General features: G+C 41.9%; 1 long non-coding RNA gene across 2 annotated transcripts in view; it reads left to right on the forward strand.

Moving 5' to 3' along the window:
- Positions 1–6,781, forward strand: part of LOC308655743 — a 44,481-nt gene extending 37,700 nt beyond the window's left edge. The window contains exon 3 of one of the 2 annotated variants that reach the window (XR_014023517.1): positions 6,390–6,781. This is a non-coding gene — a long non-coding RNA (uncharacterized lncRNA). Of the gene's footprint in view, positions 1–4,220; positions 4,663–6,389 lie in introns of those variants that run through there. The other variant, XR_014023518.1, reaches the window with a different exon arrangement.
- The last annotated feature ends 9,895 nt before the right edge of the window (positions 6,782–16,676 follow it).

The raw sequence follows: 16,676 nt of genomic DNA on the forward strand, positions 1-16,676 counted from the left end.
CCTGCTTCCTAAAATCCCTACCCAAACATCTAATATGAACTTAAATCCTGTAAATTCTTTTCTAACGACCTCTTACTGAGAAGCCTCATGGTCCCCAGAGAGATGCATTCTCCTTTCCCAAAACTGATTCAACTACAAACATAAAAATAAATTTTAATAAGAAAGAAAAGAAAGGGGCAGGAAAGAAGGAAAGAGATTGGGACAAGTGTAGATTAGGATTCAGAAGGCTTGAGCTGAGAGCGTTCTAGCTGTTTAACCTTGAGGAAGTTGCTTAACCTCTCTGTACCTCAATTTCTTCATCTGTAAACTAGGGATAATGAAAATATATAATAAAATTGTTGTGATGATTAAATTAATGAAAACCTGCAAAGTATTTAAAATAGACCTGGCACATATGAATACCCAACAAATATGAGTTACTTATTACTGTTGCTGTGATTTTCACCCTGAATAACCCTAAGTATGTCACGAAACATTTCAGAGTTCATTTCTTCCCCTATAAATTGGGGACAATATTAACACCTCTGTCATGGGTAAGTACCAAATGGCCTGAAGTAGATGAAAGCATTTTACAAACCAGGGCTCTAACCTAGGGATGCAAAGCCCTTAGCTGCTGTCCATGCTGGGGGCCTGGGGACCCTGGGGACAGGGGTAAGGAGGCAGAAGGTGGCAGGGAGCCGTGGGAACGCGCAGTTGACTCAGCCCCGGCACTTGTGGTCACGCAGATGTTTCTAATGAAGCCACAAATCCAGGTTTTTATGTAAGATCCACAATTTTTAAATGTTGGCAACTAAGTCAGGTTTTTGTAAGTCACTTTGAAGGCCAATCAAAACAAGGGTGCGGGCCGCCAATTCGTGACCCGTTATAAACTTTTACAACTATTACTTAATAAATCAAGTGGGGGGGGGGAGGGCTATGGAAACAGCGGATGAAATAACTAAACTGAAAATCCAAGAAGTAATGAATGTGCACTGGGGACTACATATTGTGCCCAGCGTCATGTGAGTCTTCCAGGAGCCCCAAGAGACAGTATTATATCCCAATCTTCAGGTGAGGAAACCGAGGTGGGAGACAGAAGGCCACAGAGCTGGTGAGTGGCCAGTGGGGCAGCAGCTGGGACCGTGAGTCCCATTCTGATGGTGAGGTGAGATGACAGCACAGACTCCTGAGCCCCCGACCCCACAGCCTCACTGCAGAGCTAAGCAGGGGGCCCAGCCTGCGGGCTCACTGCCTGCCTTGCCCCAAGGTGGGGAAAGCCTTCATGAAGATTGTTAAGGCTTGATGCCACCGTGGACTTTTGAGTTCCATCATCAGACACCTGGACTGCTCCCCACTTAACAGGGGCCTTGGCCACTTAGCTTTTCAGTTAGGCTTCTAGATCTTTAGGCAAACTAAAGAGAAAAGAGAGAGGGCAGGGTGCTGGGGCCTCCAGATCAGAAAGGACCTCAGAACCAGGCCCTAAAGCAATGTACAAAAAACAACAATGGGGCTGGGTTTTCCTGGCATGTGTGTGGGGGGGAGCCTGATTTCCATCCTCAGCACCGTGTGCATGTGCATGCGCATGAGCGCGCGTGTGCACACACACACACACACACAAATGTAGCAAGGTCTTAATTCTAATACAGTTTATGTGCATAATCCAAACCCTAAGTCTCTAGTTGCTGTGGTTTTTAAGTCAGCAGTTCCCATCACCCTCAACCCAATGCTGGGCCTCACCTCCAAACAATTAAAACCTAGGGACCTAGTGGGGATATTGTTTCAAAAGCTTCCCAGATGACTGAGAATCACCAATCCAGTGAATACTTACAGAATTCATTCATCCACTTAATTTATTCCACAGTTATTTCTTGAGTACTTACTATGTGCCAGTCACAATATCAGTATTAGGAACACAGTGGAGAGGAGGCAGAAAGCACACAAAACAAAGTAACTTTAGGCACAATAATAATTGTGATAAAGAAAAATAGACCTGGGTAGGAAGGTTGAGAGTGATTGAAGAACAGGTTATTTTATTGAATATTTGTCTTTTTTAAAATAATGTTTGTTTTAAAAATTAATATTTATTTTTTAGTGGGTAACAATTTCACAAGCACCTATATCCCTATCCATCTTATTCCCTAACCAGCAGCATCAACACCACTGAGAACTTGTTAGAAATGCACATTTGAGCCAGGCATGGTGGCCCACTCCTGTAATCCCAGTGATTTGGGAAGCTGAGGCAGGAGGATCTCAAGTTCAAAGCCAGCCTCAGCAATTTAGCAAGGCCCTAAGCAACTTAGTGAGAACCTGTTTCAAAGTAAATAAAAAAGGATGAGAATGTAGCTCAGTGGTTAAACCCCCCTGAGTTCAACCCTCCCCCACCCCACTCCCTCCCGTACCAAAAAAAAAAAAAAAAAAAAAAAATCCATGTTTGAGGATCTAGCACAAACCTCCTGGATCTGCAGCTGTAGGGAAGGAGCTGGCAATGTGTTTCAACAAGCCCTGCAGGTGATGACAACCCACGCTGAATCTGGAGAACCACTGCTCTCATCTAATGCATAAACATTTCTCTTGGTTTCTTATGCATCCTTCCTGCCTCTCTTGTAAATAATGGTAACATAAATATTTATTCTTGGGTTTCCTTTCTTATGCAATTACTAGTTTACACCTTAGTTTTTTTTTTTTAATTTTTTATTGATTATTTAAAGCATTACATAGCTCATGATATATCATCTTTCATACATTAGACTCAAATTGTGTTTTGAACTCCCATTTTCACCCCAAATATAGATTGCAGAATCACATCTGTTACATATTCACATTTTTACATAATGCCATATTAGTGTCTGTTGTATTCTGCTACCTTTCCTAACCCCTACTATCCCCCCTCCCCTCCCCTCCCCTCCCATCTTCCCTCTCTATCTCCCCTGCTGTTGTTCAATTCTCTCCCTTTTTTTTCCCTCCCCCTTGCCCCTCATAGCCTCTTATAATTTTATGTATCCTTGAAGGTCTCCTACCATTTCCATATGCTTTCCCTTCTCTCTCCGTTTCTCTCCCCCCATTCGTCTTTGTTTACTGTAGTCTTTTCCACATGCTCTTCCTTCCTGTTCTGTTCTTAGTTGTTCTCTTTATATCAAAGCAGACATTTGGCATTTGTTTTTTAGGGCTTGGCTAGCTTCACTTAGCATAATCTGCTCTAATGCCATCCATTTCCCTGCAAATTCTATGATTTTGTCATTTCTTAGTGCTGCATAATATTCCATTGTGTATAGATGCCACATTTTTTTATCCATTCATCTATTGAAGGGCATCTAGGTTGGTTCCACAGTCTAGCTATTGTGAATTGTGCCGCTATAATCATTGATGCAGCCGTATCCCTATAGTGCGCTCTTTTAAGGTCCTCAGGGAATAGTCCGAGAAGTGCAATAGCTGGGTCAAATGGTGGTTCCATTCCCAGCTTTCCCAGGAATCTCCATACTGCTTTCCAAATTGGCCTCACCATTTGTTTTATTACTATATGTGAGAGACCTTTCCATGGAAGTATTAAGATCACTATTTTCCTTGCCTGACCCACAGAATAGTTAACCAGTTCCCACTTAACGATTGCAGGTTATTTCCATCTTTTGCTATCACCCTGTGGGTGATATCACCCTGTGGGTGATAGTAAAACTAATGTTGTGTTTGTGTTATTTCAAGCTTGTGCAAGTCAAAGGATGAATTCCTACAAGCAGATGTGGGATCAAAGGGTCAATGACTTTGCAAATTTCATAGATGTCAAATAGCTGCTCACAGAGTTTTGCTTTTCCATCAGCAATGGGTGAGAATGTTTTGCATCACCCCAAATTCACCAACAGAATGTGTTTGGATTTTGCCAATCTGTTAGGTAAAAACTATAGCCAAGGATAATTTTAATCTAAATTTACCTTATTTTGAGTGAAGTGAATTGTAAACTGCCCTTTTGTGTCTTTTCTCTCTCTCTCTCTTTTTCCATTAGATTGACTGTCTCTTCTTCCTCTGTTTTCTAGAAGCTTTTTATAGATTAAGAGGATTAATCCTTCGTGCTATGAGCTGCATTTTATGCTTCTCAACTTATCTTTTGTCTTTTGATTTTGCTTGTGGATGTTCTTTTTGGCTTTTCATTTGATTTTAAAATTTTGATATTATTGGTTTTGATTTGTTTTTACCTAAAACTTAGTTCTTGAAACACTTGAATTCAATAATTCATCCAAAATCTATTACAGGGCTCACTTGGCCTATCAGAAGCAAAAGATGGAGCCTTTCCCTTCAAGAGGAAGGCACCCTGTTTCCCCTCCTCTGCTCTCTGGATGGCATCAGTACACCAGGGTAACGGGTCACCTGAGGACCAGTCACAGGGAGTGAAAAGATCCAGGCAACTGGAGCCAAGCCCAGAAGGCTGGGCGAGCGGAGACTCCCCACACTGGCTTTGTGGCCTTTGGTTGTGACTCCTTCCCTGTGGAGCCCGAGGGAACGTGCCACCACCACGCTGTGTGAACAAACAGCTGAGGGCCGGGTGCCTTCTCACCTTTACAAGTTAGATTCTGACTCTGGTCCTTGGCCTAGGCCAGGTCCCACAACAGGGGACTGGCAGCCACTGTGCTGGGGCTCTGCCCTGCTCAGGAGGCATCCAGATGGGCCTGCTCTCTTCCATGGTCCCCCACACCTTTTAACTCATTTCTGCTCTCTGATCTGAGCTCCCCACTTGGCATGAGGGAGGCATTCAGCTTCCTTGTCAGGGATCCTCTATGTGCTGGGGCAAATGTTACCATCAACCACGCTTTCTTCTTTAATCCAACTCAAGCATCAAATTCCAAAATTAAATAAGGCAATGGAATTTTTAAAAATTTTGTCTACAATATGTGTACACAAGTGATTATGCACTATTCACCTTGTGTCAGATACAAAGAGTTTTTTTGAGCTATATATATATTTTTTATTTTGCTTGTGGATGTTCTTTTTGGCTTTTCATTTGATTTTTAATTTTTGATGTTATTGGTTTTTGTTTTGTTACAATTTCTTCTCCCCCCCCCCCCCCCCGTCCTCCTCCTCTTCTTCTGGGATTACAGGCATGTGCCACTGCATCTGGCCAATTTTTTTTCTTTAAAAAATTTTTATAGAAAATGTTATTCAACACAAAATGTTTTCCAGCAAAAGGACAATATATGGAAAGAGCTGATGCACCTTGCAGCTACAGGAAAAACAAAGGAGAAAAAATAAATGTGATTTTCTGATTCTGTTTACTTCACTCAAAACTAGACATACAGCTGGCATTAGCTCCAAAATGAGGTGGAGGCTAAAATAAAGCTACACATTACAGTGAGTTTCAACATCAGTCATATCCACTTGCAGACCCACCCAATAAAAAGTGACTCCTTCCCAGTGGCAAATTGTATAGGTTCATTCATTAAATATGCAATTTCATTTTTCCATTTTTCTTTTTTATTTTACCCTTTTACAAAGTCAACAACTTACTAACCACTAGTGAGTGTGCCCTCTTGCTAAAACCTACAATTTTTCAATACAAATGTATGTATCTATAGATAGTTATATATATTGGACTTAATATTTTCCATGAATGGAATAGGAGTCCATGTATAGGATGGTATAAGTCTTTTTCTATCCCCCCAAAGAACAAATGATTCTGTGAACCAAGCATGAATTTACAAGTGAAATTTTGGAATGTGGTCTATTTGTAGAATCTTAAATGACTTGGCTTATCTTACATCTGCACTTCAATGCTAGGTTCTGAGGAGGCAAAAAATCCAAGTCACACAAAGCTCACACTAAATACTACTGAGAACACTTTATCAATCAATGAATCACAGAGAAGGTGGCCAGTCAAACATATGGTGTCTTAAAGTGCCCATGTGCTGGTCCTGTGACCTGGAAGCTCTCTCTCTCTCTCTGTCTCTCTGTTCTGGGACTTCTAGGTCCTCAGCTAGCTCCCTGGGAAGGGCCCCAGACAGGGACCTTGTCACTTTCAGATCATAGCCCCTCTACACTGTTGTGCTGAGTGGTCCAAAGTTCATCACATCTGAGCCAGCTCAACTCCTTCAGTTAGGAGTGCCCCATGACCACAAGACCCACCATGAGCTCAAGATAGTCCTTCTCTGTTTGGAACTTCTAGAAGACAGAGGGGGAAAAGAAAAAATAAACTAATATTTGCATTTCAATGTTTGATCTTTAAACCCACCCCAAAGAAGGTGGAGTTACATTAATCCCCATCAGAAGAATGAGGAAACTGAGGTCCAAAAAGAAAAAAGGTATTTGGTTATGGTCATGTAAATAGTAGGAATCCAGGTATAGAATAGCAGCAATAGTAGCAACAGGAATAACTAGAAATTACCAAAAGTTTGCTGTAGGTCAGAAACTGCTTGGTGTTTTTCTTGCAGGATGTTATTTGATGTTCATTGTCACCCTGTGAGAGTCCATGAATTGCTGATGGGGACATTGAACTTCTTAGAGGTCAAGTGACTAGAGGTCAAGTGACTTCCCCAACAGCACTCCATTGGAAGAATGGTGGAGAAGGATTCACAACCAGCTCTCCGTTCCCAGTCCCACTGTGCCACCTGGTTGTCCCCTGCACCAAGAACCAGACTCAGAAGGGTGTGGGAGAAAGGACGTCCACACTTCCTCCCCTAACTCCACTGGCTTTCCTGGCTGCTCCGAATGGATCAGAAATTGTTTCCTACAGAAGTCAGGTTCTCTGGGTTCTCCTTCAAATGAAGAGCTGTAAGAGGTTAGTCCAGATCCTGGCTCTGCTACTTGCTAGCTGAGTCCCTTGGGAAAGCCTGTTTAAGTGTTCTCAGGACAATACCATCCTCTTGGAGTTATTGCATAGATGGGATGTAATCAGGGATGTCACGCAGCTGGCCCAGAATAAGTACTGAATTGCTGCAGTCTGTCTAGGCACAAAATCACGAGCCACTCAAGCAGGAACAAACTTTATTTTTTGAAACTGCCGCCAATGCCCCGTGCGCCCCGGGAAGAATGCCGGTGGACACACGCAGCGTTCTCCCAGATCCTAAGAGGAAGTTCCTCCTCCGGAAATCCCTCCTACTGCACTTCCCCAACCAATGGGAACTCTCCAGGAGTCCTGTAGCAGGCCGAGGTGGACAGCAGGAGTCCAATATCCATATGAGTGTAAATCTTAACATAATCATATCATCTCAATGGCTAGCTGGCATCACCTTTCAACCAAAAATGCCATGCATCATATTACTTGGCTGTGGCTCTTAGCACTGAATGAGGGTTTTTCTCTTGTGTGTTGGTGAGACCAAGGCCAACCTCCTCCACAGGGGTGGGGGGGGGGTATTTCTCTCAGTACGTGCTTGTCTCCTCTCCAAGCCCAAGAGTTACTCAGCATCAACCAGGGAGGAGGAGGAGGCTGTTCTCAGGAGGTGAGGTGATGTCTGGGCTGGGACAGGGTCTCACCTCCTTTATACAATTTCATTTATGTAAAATGTTAGAAAAGACAAGTCTATAGAGACAGAAAGCACTTAGTATTTTCCTGGGATTGTAAGTGGAAATGGAATTGATTAGAAATGGGCATGAGAAGTCTTTGGAGGATGATGGACATGTTCTTAAATTGGATTGTTGTGATGATCACACAACCCAATGAACTTACTAAATACTATTGAATCATACAGTTAAAATTAATGAACTGTATGACATGAAAATAAAGTGGCTCACTACAACTTTTTTTTTTTAAATAAAAAGATAATTAGAAAACCCATGTTGCGAAGTTAAGAAATGTACATGTTTACATATAATGTATACAAATAACAAAAAATATCATGGCCAGGTTTTGTTTATTTCAATTATACAACATTATTAAATGTTTGACAGCTTTAATGTAATTCAACAAGTGAAAAAAGAAAAAATAATTTGATAAAATTCAACATTAAAAAAGGCAAAAATCACCAGGTATGGTAGCACACACCCGTAATCCCAGCTGCTCAGGAGGCTGAGGCCAGAGGATTGCAAATTCAAAGCCAGTCTCAGCATTTCAATAAGGCCCTAAGCAAATTAGTGAGACTCTGTCTCAAAATAAAATATAAAAAGGGGCTGGGAATGTGGCTCAGTGGTTAAGTGCCCCCTGGGTTCAATGAAAGCAAAAATATTTTTAACTAAGACTAAAAGAGAATTTCCTTAATGTGACAAAAGGTATCTCCAAAAAATAAGACTTGTAACAATAACAATACTAATAGTAAAATGCTGAAAACATTCCTCTTAAGATCAAAACCCAAGACACAAATGCCACAAATCATGATTTTTCATTCATTTTTGTACTGAAAGCTTTAGCCAGGGCAGAAAAATCAATCCCTCAATAGTTAATGAATCTACGGTGAAAGAATTAAAGTGAAAGAAGCATAGTTATTGTTATTTGATGGTGATATGCTCATCTACATAGAAAAGCCCAAAGTATAAGAGAATCTAGTGAGTCAACAGGATGCAAAATCAAGGTGCAAAAATAAATTTTATTTTTATATACTACTAATAACTAGAAACTGCAATAAAACAGAATACTACTTATAATAGCATAAAAAATAATATAGATAGCTGGGCATGGTGGTGCATACCTGAAATCCCAGCAGCTCAGGAGGCTAAGGTCAGAGGATCAAGAGTTCAAAGCCAGCCTCAGCAATGGTGAAGTTCTAAGGAACTCAGTGAGACCCTGTCTCTAAATAAAATACAAAATAGGGCTGGGGATGTGGTTCAGTGATTGGGTGCCCCTGAGTTCAAAACTCTGGTACCAATATATATATATATATATATATATATATATATATATATATATATGGTACCAAACACGTATATGCATATATATGAGAATAGATCTTTTAAAAGACATTCAATACTTTTATGGATAAAAATTAGAAAACTATGCAAACAAGATCTAAATATGGAAAGATGTACCATATTTATGAATTGGAAGATTCAATATCATAAAGATGTCCAAACTCTTAAATTGATAAATTCCATGAGATTACATAAAAATCACATTTTTTCTGGTTATTAATAGTTTTTTTTCTCAAAATGTTTTTTAGCCTTATTGAAGACCAATATATTTCTAACTAAGATGTAGGGACTTGTCTTACAAAATCATTAAAAATTACCATAAATTTATTGTAATCAAGACAGAATGACCTCAGAAAAGGTAGAGACAACCAATCAGTGGTAACCTAGAAACAGATCTGAACATGTGCAGAACTTGATCTTATTTCAGAGCAGCCTTATAGTTCAAGGTGAATGGATGGATAGATTTTTCAACATGTGGTACTGGAACAATTAATTAACCTTAAATAAAATATATTAGACTCTTATATCAGTCTTTAACCAGGTTGGCCAAAGACCTATCTAAGAAAAGTAAAAGTGTACAATTCTTAGAAATTCACATAGAAGAGTAACTTCATTCAGGTTGGATAAGTTTTTTTTTTCCTTTGGTTTTTCCTTGCTGGGGATCAACTCCAGGGCCTCTAGGTAAGCAGATGGCCACTGAACTACACACTGATACTGTTGTTTTTTAATTTTTTTTTTTTTAGTTGTAGATGGACACAATAAATTTATTTTATTTATTTATTTTTATGGGTGCTGAGAATCAAACCCAGTGCCTCACATGTGCAAGACAAGTGCTCTACCACTAAGCTACCACCACAGTACTGGTTTTTAAAAGAAGACCCAGAGGTAAAACATAAAGAAAAAGATTGATGCAGTCACTTTACATTAAAAGTTTTAACTTCTGTTTATCTAAAGTCATCATAAACATGAAACAAATATGTGTAAATTATTGAGTTAATACCCAGATTACATAAAGACTATCTCCAAATCCTTAAGACAAACAACCCAATTAAATAAGCAAAATAAATGAATAGCAATTTCACCAATGAAGAGACACAGATGATTCACAAGTATATTAAAATACATTCAATCTTAGTAATCAGGAAAATGTAAATGTAAACTACAGTGGGATACAATTCCACCTATACAAGATTGACCAGAGTTAATAATTAATCTGTACCATTATTGGCAGGAATGTGGAGCCATCAGGATTTTCAAACATTGTGAATAAATGTATCAACTGGTAAATTTAATTTAGTTGGCTCTACCTAATAAAGCTGAACATCTGCATAACCTGTGACCTGGGAATTCTGTTGCTATGTATATAACCTAGAGACTCTTTCACATATACGTGAGAATTCAATAGTGTTTAAAGCAACATTATTCATTATAGTCAAAAATCAGAAGAAAACAAATGTTCATCAGCAGCAGATGATAAATAATATTCCATTCATATTACAGAAGGCTATATCACAGGAAAAAAATTAATTACATCCAATGACATTGATGAATTTCAAGAACATGATATTGAATGAAAAAATTCAGTGTGATTCAATTGACCTAAGTTCAAAAATACACAAAATGAAATAATATATTAAAATATAGAGAAGAATTGGAATGATAAAACACAAGACTTTGGACAGTGGTTGCTTTGGGGAAGAAAAGAAACATAATTAAAACTTCTCTTTGAAATAATCAGCACATGAGAGGGTTAAAACCTACGTTCTTCATTGTGGCATTGCTAGATCCTATTGATCATAGTTTTGGGCCAAGGGAAGCACACCAGCCCTCTGCCAGAGCCAATTATCTGGACCTACACCTCCTTCCAAGAGTTTGGATGCTGCCAGGAGCCAAGGAACTAGGCCAGCCTTACCAAGTCCCAACAGGTACCAACCCCTGACCTTGACCTCTTGACTCCTAAGCTAATAACTACAGATTCTTAACACTATTTCCCAAATGGTCTTTCTCAAGTGCCGTATTCACCAACAGTCAATCAGCCAACACATTAATAAGTCCTGGACCTAATTACAGCTCAGTGCCAGCTCACTTCTGACCTTGGGTTAGACAAGTCCCTTTCCTTTGCTGGCATCTTCCCCCTCCTCTTGCCTCCATCCAAGGTATTTCATCCTCTGGAATACATGATCTCTTTGAAGGAACAGAAAGGTATCCCATTCCCCAGAGATTCTGATGTGGACTCTGTCCGGGAACATTCTCCCCTACCCTGACACTGAGAATTTTCTCAGTGGGTAGAATTCGGTGGAAACAGCTCCATTAGCCCTGAAGCTTTAGTTGGCTTTATTCTGTGTTCATGGAGTAAAAGAAGAGAGGATTATTGCTTATTTTCAAGAAATAAAATTATGATATTGAGTATTTGTTTATTTGAGACTGGGAATCAAACCCAGTTGTGCTTTTACCACTGAGCTATATCACCACTCCTTTTTATTTTTTTACCTTGATACAGGGTCTTGATAAGTTGCTGAGGCTGGTCTCAAACTGGAGAGTCCTCATGCCTTAGCCTCCCAAGTGGCTGGGACTATAGGTATACCCCAGGAGCCCAGATTAATTGCTTTTTAAGCAAAACCTCCCTCAAAGGTTCTTCCAATGACCCTCAGGGGTTATGCTGAACCCCTGCCTTCCAAAGCTGAGAATCCTTTCATTAAATGAACAATCTGTGGTTGTTCTGATCTCTGATCTGGGTTATCTGAGGAAGCCCAGGAGGGAAATTTAGGTGGCTGCTCAGGGGGACCCTCTTGCCCTGTGAAGGTTCAGACATGACCTGGAGATTCTTCAGGATCCCTGGGGTTTTTTTTAGCTGGGTTCTTGTTAGAGTCTGTAAACAAGTCAGGATGGCGCCTGGCATTTTGCCAGGGGGAGTGGTTTGTGAGGTGGCGCCAGCGAGCCATTAAGTGTGGAGATTTCTTATTGGTTGACTGCTGTATCTAGTTTATGTTAATTAGATAAGCTGTGTGGAATGTATAAATACCCCTCTGGTGCTACAATAAACAGCTCCCACTCCTGCTGTATCAATGTACACATGTTGCTCGTACCCCACCGCCAGCCCCCCGTTTATTTTGCTGCAGCCGGACTGCGGCAGGTTCTGACTGAGGGGTTCCACTAGCCAGCAGTTAGCACATTCTTCTTGCAGGACCAAACCTTGGGCTGTGTGAGGGGAAACATCCAGACACAGGCCTACATGCACATACATGGAGGGACCTGTGTGTCGTGGGCTTTCCTGGTGGCTGGTCCTCTGCAGGATTTTCCTTAGCACTGCCCAGATGAGAGTTGTGTGGTCACCATTCCTTCCCTAGACCTGGGAGTGAGAAGGCATAGTGAGAGGGAAGGTCTGGAAAAGGTCATGGAGGGCCTACTGCCTAGTACCCTCCTCCCTTGCTGTATCCCATCAATTGTTTGATCCCTTTTGCTGTGTGACCCAGGATGTTATATACCTTTTGTTGGTTCTCTGTGAATACCACCTCCAGAAGTTCCCATTCAATTCTTAACCTTCTCTGACTTTCATATTCCAAAATATGGTAGTGTTAGGCACTAGAAATAGCAACATGGAGCTGGGTGTAGTGGCACACACCTATAATTCCAGCAATTCTGGAGGCTGAGGCAGGAGGATCACAAGTTCAAGGCCAGCCTCAGCTATTTGGCAAGACCCTGTCTCAAAATAAAAAAAATTAAAAGGTCAATCCCTAGTACTGTAAAAATAAAATAAAATAAAATAAGGAAAGAAGAATTCTGACATGGAACTGGGGGTTTGGCTCACTGCTAGAGCATTTACCTAGCCTGTGTAAGGTCCTGGATTTGATCCACAGCAACACATAATGCACTCTTGCGTGCGCACACACACACACTGCGCGGGGGGGTGGGGGGTGGCACACACACACAGAAAGAAAGAGAAATGGTAGGAAGAAGGGAGGGTGAAAGAACTTTCAGTAAATTGACTAAAGCTTTCTTGATAGGGGTCTACATGTCTTGCAACCATTTATTACACAGTACATGCCAAGCTCTATATTATTTTTCATGTAATATTCTATTGAAACTTCCCTAAACCCTTGAATTGGGTACAGGTAATGTCCTCATTTCAGAGATAAGGAAAATGAGACTTAGAGCAGTGAGGCATAAAGGTCACACCGCTGGTTAATGGCAGGGCTGGGACTTCCATCCTGGTCTGTCTGAGACCAGAGCCCATGCTCTTGACACCATGTACCCTGACCTGCAGCCTTGCCATAGATTGTGTCATGTAAGGAGTCTCCTTTGAGCTGAGGAAGCTGAGGTAGCTGAGGTTCAGGGAGGTCAGATGAGATACTGAGATGCTTCTGTAGCATCAAAACAAGACCCTTAGTTTTTTTTTTTTTTTTTTTTTTTTTTTGTTGTTGTTGTTTTTTTTTGTACCAGGACTGAACCCAGAGGTGCTTTACCACTGAGCCACATCCCCAGCCCTTTTTAATTTTTATTTAGAGACAGGTCTCCATGAGTTGCTTAGGGCCTTGCTAAGTTGCAGGCCTGGATTTGAACTTGCTATACTCCTGCCTCAGGCTTCTGAGCCTGGGATTACAGGTGTGGGCCACCATGCCTGGCAAGACCCTTAATTTTTTATCTTGTCTTGATTGTTCTGCCCTCTGCCCAGAGCCTCAGGTGCTCTGGCCCACTCTCAATTTTACATTTTCCAGAAACCAATGCTGAATATATCTCTAATGGAAATGAATCCATTAGAGAATATTGCCTGTTCAATTCCTTAATATGATTCTTTAACATATGATCATAATTCCCCAGTATCTGTCTTTCCCTAGCCACTGGCCACTGTGACCCTGAAGACAGCTGTCCTGGTGCCCTCAGCCTACTTCTGCATTCAGTAACCACCTACCTCAGTGTCTTAAGGAAAATGAGCACCTGGCAGCCAGGGGAGCAGGTGCCTTGGCCCAGGCAGTACCTGGTTCACCTGGTAATTGCCATGCTGGGTGGGAGGGAGAGGCTTATTCTACATCATAAAGGAGACAGGGCTGCAGGAATGGTTCTTTTAGCTGTGTTCCCAGGCTTGGCAGGACGGAGTAGGGAGGAGAAGACCTTCCGTTCCTGTTCTGGCAGCTAATCTCCAAGTCCTTCCCCTCTAGGGACCTCAGACAATGAGCCAAAATGGCTCCAGGGTTCCCTGTGGGCTTTAGACCTGGTTATTAAACTTTGGCTCCCTAATCTGGTTGGTGGCTGTGTCTCCCAAACAAGTGAGAAGCAGTGGGCTGAGAAGGGGTGAGGGATCACCTGGACCAAAGTCTGCTGGGGCCTCACTGTGAGTAGGACCTCAGGACTGGCCACCTGGAAGGGGAGAGGCAGATGTCAAGAAGACAGCAGCAAGACACCTTCAGCATTGGGCCCCAGTGATGGGGCAGATTTACAGGGAATAAGATGTTGGGTGTTTTGCACAAGAAAGAGAGGAAAGTGAAGGCTTAACTGAACAAGAACAGAGTGACTAGGAGGATGCACTAGGCCTTCTGCTCTCTTCTTAGAGCACCCACTTTCCAAACTGCTGCTACACACATCTGCTTAGTGGAAGCAGCACTTTAAAACAATGGAAACCTGCCTCTGCCCTCCCGTCCTCAGTCTAAGCGGAGCCAATCAGAACCTTTTCCTGAAGATTTTGGAACTGGAGTGAAATAGCTGCTGAGGGCCACGTTCCTTCCATGTTGTCCCCAGCAGTAGTGGAAGTGAATCCATTAGAGAAAGAATAATGTAACTCAACTGTCACCATCAAAAGTAAGCTCTTTGAGAGCAGGGACTATTGTCTACTTCAACTTACAAATGCCTCTTGATTGGAACCATTAAACTCCCGAAAATTCCTTTTCCTTTTTTTTTCTTTTTTCTTTTTTTTTTTTTTTTTGGTGCTGGGATTGAATCCATTTCTGTCCTTCCTTACTCTCAGTAAGCCAATGATAGAAAGTACTGGTTACATCCTAATAAAACCATCATAAGTTGGAAATGCACATAATAACCCAATAAATCCATTGTCAATTCGAAAAATTATAAGCTGAACCCTGGTAAGTCCAAATGCTCTTTTATTTACAATGGGACTACACCCTGATAAGCCCATAGTAAGGTTGAAAAAATGATATTACAGTGTCTCCCATGTCTGGAATGTGCCTGACACATAGTAATAATGATAACAGTAACATGGACATAGATGGTGCTTACTGTGATCAGACAAGTTTCCTAAGCTCAACACATGTAATTAATTTAGTCCCCACGACAACCTTCTATGGTAGAATGTTGTTACCCCCATACTCCATGTGAGAAAACTATAACTGAGGCTTGGGGTCACTTGCCTAAAATCACTCCTGAAGGAGACAGGATTCAAGCACAAGTCATTTGGTTGCAGAGTCACTAACCTCTACCGCAGCTTAGTATGCATGTGTTGAATGAAGATGAATGAATGGATCAGGCATGCAGAAGGAAGAGCTGGTGGGAGGGAGAATTCTAACCATCCAGCACCTGGCTCAGAGGGTCTTTGCAGCTCAGTTACCACCCACTCTTGCCCTTGGGCTCTGTGAAACCCTCATGCACCCAGCCTCCTAAACAGGACTGCTTTCATGGCATGTGACCAGTGCAGTCACTCAGGGCCCCAGGCTTGGCTTAATGTTCACCATCTTTAAATTCTCAATAATTTTATCTTTGAGTTTGTGTCTTACAAGCAAAGTGTGGTGGCACCATGGAGCACGCCTGGGAGCAGAGGAGGTACATGCCCCATACACATCCGCCATTGGTCCTTGCCATCTCATACTCACTCTGTGCCATACACCACAGCCCTAGGATTCTGGTCAACTGGTGTTTTAGTTAGCTTTTCCGTCAATGTGACCAAAATCCCCAACAAGAACAACTTAGAGGAGGGAAATTTTATTTCGGACTCATGGTTTCAGAGGTCTCAGTCCTTGGATGGCTGACTCCATTGCTCTGGGCCCAAGATGAGGTAGCACATCTTGGGAGAAGGGCCCGGCAGAGGAAAGCTGCTCCGTTCATGGTGGGATCAGGGAAAGGGGGAGGGGGAGAGGAAGCAGGGAAGGGGCCACAAGGAAGATGCACCCTTCCAGGGCACATCCCTGGGACCCACCTCCTCTAGGCATACGCCATCTGCCTACGGTGATCACCAAGTCAGTGCATTCACACCAGTATGGACTGGTTAGGTTCCAGCTCTCACAATCCAGTCATTTCACGTCTGAACATTCCTGCATGAACACAGGAGATTTGGGGGATACCTCATATCTAAACCATTCTCACCCACGTCCCGTGTGGGCGGTGGAATTTGGGTTGTGAAATAAAGCTAAGAAGAGAAAATGGCAAAGAAACCACAGGACACAGGAAGTAATTTTAGAAAGCAGGGGGCAGGATGGCTCCGATCTTAGGGGTCAAGTTTCACATTGGAAAGAGCAAGAGAGCCCGCACTTGCTTTATTTTTACAGGGGAAGCATCAAAGGTTTCCCATGGAATGTTCTTTGCCAAATAAGGTAGGAGGTGGGCTGTACAGTTTCCAATAAGTAACCCCAACTCCGGAGCTACAAGAGCATCTCCCTAGCCAAACAAAGACCTCTGTGGTCATGGGCATGATGCAATCCATTAAGTGGGAGGAGTCACAAAATAGTTTGCAGTGCCAAACCTAAATCTCCGCGGCTCAAGGCTGAGTGAAGACGCTTAAATGAGCTCAAATAATTCATGGTGGCATCCCACAAACCATAACAATTGGGTTAAAACTGACATTGCATAATATAAAGATGAACAGCAACATTCATGCTAATAATTCATACTAACAATTTAACATATTACTTTTATTTACTTAAGGATGACATTAA

Source organism: Spermophilus citellus (genome assembly GCF_964194105.1).
Source record: "Spermophilus citellus genome assembly, chromosome: 9".
NCBI classification, from domain to species: Eukaryota; Metazoa; Chordata; class Mammalia; order Rodentia; family Sciuridae; genus Spermophilus; species Spermophilus citellus.